Source organism: Triticum urartu, chromosome 1, assembly GCF_003073215.2.
Source record: "Triticum urartu cultivar G1812 chromosome 1, Tu2.1, whole genome shotgun sequence".
NCBI lineage: Eukaryota > Viridiplantae > Streptophyta > Magnoliopsida > Poales > Poaceae > Triticum > Triticum urartu.
This window is the reverse complement of record NC_053022.1, coordinates 361,827,484-361,832,097: the sequence shown is the minus strand read 5'-3', so window position 1 is coordinate 361,832,097 and position 4,614 is coordinate 361,827,484.

The window sequence follows — 4,614 nt, the reverse complement described above, 5'->3', positions numbered from 1 at the left end:
GTGTTTCAGCATAGGTTCATATTTAAAGAATACTTCATCTATTTCCCTTCTTGCATTCATAAACATATAATTATCATGGTCTAGCAAATATTGTTCTAAAGGATCACTAGGACTTACGGCAATAGAAGCAAGACCAATAATTTCATCCTTACTAGGCAATTCTTCTTCACGGTGTTGTTTACTAAATTTAGAGAAATTAAACTCATGAGTCATATCATCTAAGCCAATGGTAACAACATCCCTTGTGCAATCTATGGTAGCATTAACAGTATTTAAGAAGGGTCTACCAAATATAATGGGACAAAAGCTATCTTGTGGGGAACCAAGAACAAGAAAATCAGCAGGATATTTAGTTTTCCCACACAAGACTTCAACATCTCTAACAACTCCCATTGGTGAAATAGTATCTCTATTAGCAAGTTTAATAGTAACATCAATTTCTTCTAACTCAACAGGTGCAATGTCATGCATAATTTCTTTGTATAAGTCAATAGGTATTGCACTAGCACTAGCACCCATATCACATAAGCCATGATAACAATGATCTCCTATTTTAACAGAAATAACAGGCATGCCTACCACAGGTCTAGGTTTATCTGTATCACGGGGTTTAGCAATTCTAGTAGTTTCATTACAGAAGTAAATAACATGCCCATCTATATTATCACACAAGAGATCTTTAACAATAGCAATATTAGGTTCTACTTTAACTTGCTCAGGAGGTGTATATGTTTTAATATTGCTTTTACGAACCACAGTTGAAGCTTTAGCGTGATCCTTTATCCTAACAGGGAAAGGTGGTTTCTCAACATAACAAGTAGGAACAATAGGATCATTTTAAGTGACAGTCTTTTCTTCAACTTTAATAGGTGCAGCTACTTTTACTTCTATGGGATGATATTTAAACCACTTCTCCTTAGGGAGATCAACATAAGTAGCAAAAGATTCACAGAAAGAAGCTACTATCTTAAAATCAAGTCCATATGTATTGCTAAACTTATGGAAAATATCGGTATCCATAAAAGATTTAACACAATCAAACTTAGGTGTCATACCTGACTCCTTACCTTTGTCGAGGTCCCAATCTTCAGAGTTGGTTTAATTCTATCCAATAAATCCCTATAATCAAATAGTCTTCATCATAAAAGAGCCAGCACAAGAAGTATCGGAGCATGGTGCCGATTTATTTTCAGAAAGCCGAGCATAAATTTTTGAGAATTGTTTTCTCTTGGAAGCTCATGATTGGGGATGAATATAACATTGATTTAGCCTCCCCCAAGCTTGAGCGATGCTTTCTCCTTCGCGAGGCCAAAAATTATATATATATTGCGATCGATGAACAAGATGCATAGGGTAAAATACTTTTGATAATTCAATTTCAATCTTCTTATAATTCCCATGATCTCGTATCATCACATAGCCTATACCATACCAATGCGGTCTCCCTTCAAAATAAAGGGAAGGACCTTCTTCTTAGCAACATCATCGGGTATACTGCAGCTTAAATAATCACAAACTTCCTCCACATATATTAGGTGTTCATCAGGATGTCTGTTCCATCTTGCCTTAAAAGGATTAGGCTAGCAGTTTTTCTATCATACCCGAGGATACTCATAAGGAATTTCATTTTCATATTCATTTTAGTAGGTTTAGTAGGTTGAGGAGCAACTCTTTGCTCTACTGGGTCGGGGTGAAGTACCCCGAACAAGGCCTCAGAGGATTACTTTCATAGTAATAAGTGACAGTAAATTTCAGCACACTATATAAATTTTTCCTTACCATATCCACCTAACAAAGGCGCTTTACTCCCCGGCAACGGTGCCAGAAAAGAATCTGATGCCCACAAGTATAGGGATCTATCGTGTCTTTTCGATAAGTAAGAGTGTCGAACCCAACGAGGAGCAGAAGGAATGATGAGCGGTTTTCAGCAAGGTATTCTCTGCAAGTACTGAAATAAGTGGTAACAAATAGTTTTGTGATAAGATAGTTTGTAACGAGAAACAAGTAACAAAAGTAAATAAAGTGAAGCAAGGTGGCCCAGTCCTTTTTGTAGCAAAGGACAAGCCAGGACAAACCCTTATATAAGGAAAAGCGCTCCCGAGGACACATGGGAATATCGTCAAGCTAGTTTTCATCATGTTCATATGATTCGCGTTCGGTACTTTGATAATTTGACATGTGGGTGGACCGGTACTTGGGTGCTGTTCTTACTTGAACAGGCATCCCACTTATGATTAACCTCTATTGCAAGCACCCGCAACTACAACAAAAGTATTAAGGTAAACCTAACCAGAGCGTGAAACATATGGATCCAAATCAGCCCCTTACGAAGCAACGCATAAGCTAGGGTTTAAGCTTCTGTCACTCTAGCAACCCATCATCTACTTATTACTTCCCAATGCCTTCCTCTAGGCCCAAATAATGGTGAAGTGTCATGTAGTCGACATTCACATAACACCACTAGAGGCTAGACAACATGCATCTCATCAAAATATCGAACGAATACCAAATTCACATGACTACTAATAGCAAGACTTCTCCCTTGTCCTCAGGAACAAATGTAACTACTCACAAAGCATAAACATGTTCATAATCAGAGGAGTATTAATGTGCATAAAGGATCTGAACATATGATCTTCCACCAATTAAACCAACTAGCATCAACTACAAGGAGTAATTAACACTACTAGCAAGCTACTAGCACCAATCCCGGACTTGGAGACAACAATTGGATACAAGAGATGAACTAGGGTTTTGAGATGAGATGGTGCTGATGAAGATGTTGATGGAGATTGCCCTCTCCTGATGAGAGGAGCGTTGGTGATGACGATGGAACATCCCGATGGAACAAAACATCCCGATGAACACCTAATATATGTGGATGAATGTGGATTATTTAAGCTTGCAGGTATACCCGATGATGTTGCTAAGAAGAAGGTCTTCCCTTTATCTTTGAAGGGAGACGCATTGACATGGTATAGGCTATGTGATGATATGGGATCATGGAACTATAGAAGATTGAAATTGGAATTTCATCAAAAGTATTACCCTATGCATCTTGTTCATCGTGATCACAATTATATATATAATTTTTGGCCTCGCGAGGAGAAAGCATCGCTCAAGCTTGGGGGAGGCTTAAATCAATGTTATATTCATGCCCCAATCATGAGCTTCCAAGAGAAACAATTCTTCAAAAAATTTATGCTCGGCTTTCTGAAAATAATCGCACCATGCTCGATACTTCTTGTGCTGGCTCTTTTATGATGAAGACTATTGGATTTAGATGGGATTTATTGGATAGAATTAAACGCAACTCTGAAGATTGGGACCTCGACAATGGTAAGGAGTCAGGTATGACACCTAAGTTTGATTGTGTTAAATCTTTTATGGATACCGATATTTTCCGTAAGTTTAGCACTAAATATGGACTTGATTCTGAGATAGTAGCTTCTTTCTGTGAATCTTTTGCTACTTATGTTGATCTCCCTAAGGAGGAATATGATTAGTAGCTGCACCTATTAAAGTTGAAGAAAAGCTGTCACTTATAATGATCCTATTGTTCCTACTTCTTATGTTGAGAAACCACCTTTCCCTGTTAGGATAAAGGATCATGCTAAAGCTTCAATTGTGGTTTGTAAAAGCAATATTAAAACATATACACCTCCTGAGCAAGTTAAAGTTGAACCTAATATTGCTATTGTTAAAGAGCTCTTGTCTGATAATATTGATGGGCATGTTATTCAGTTCTGCGGTGAAACTGCTAGAATTGCTAAACCTTGTGCTAAAGATAAACATAGACCTGTGGTAGGCGTGCCTGTTATTTCTGTTAAAATAGGAGATCATTGTTATCATGGCTTATGTGATATGGGTGCTAGTGCTAGTGTTATACCTTATGACTTGTATAAAGAAATCAAGCATGAAATTGCACCTGCTGAGTTAGAAGATATTGATGTCACAATTAAACTTGCTAATAGAGATACTATTTCAGCAATGGGAATTGTTAGAGATGTTGAAGTCTTGTGCGGGAAAACTAAATATCCTGCTTGATTTTCTTATTCTTAGTTCTCCACAATGATATGACTCATGAGTTTAATTTCTCTAAATTTAGTAAACAACACCTTGAAGAAGAATTGCCTAGTAAGGATGAAATTATTGGTCTTGCTTCTATTGCCGTACCTCCTAATGATCCTTTAGAACAATATTTGCTAGACCATGAGAATGATATGTTTATGAATGAAAGAAGGGAAATAGATGAAGTATTCTTTAAACAAGAACCTATGCTAAAACACAATTTGCCTATTGAAATCCTAGGGATCCTCCTCCACCTAAGGGTGATCCCGTTTGAGCTTAAACCGTTGCCTGATAATCTTAAATATGCTTATCTTGATGAAAATAAGATATATCCTGTTATTATTAGTGCTAACCTTTCAGAGCATGAAGAAGAAAGATTATAAACTCTGAAGAAGCACCGTGCTTGCTATTGGATATACTCTTGATGATCTTAAGGGCATTAGTCCCACTCTATGTCAACATAAAATAAATTTGGAAGCAGATGCCAAACCAGTTCGTGATCCTCAACGACGTCTGAATCCTAAAATGAAAGAAGTGGTAAGA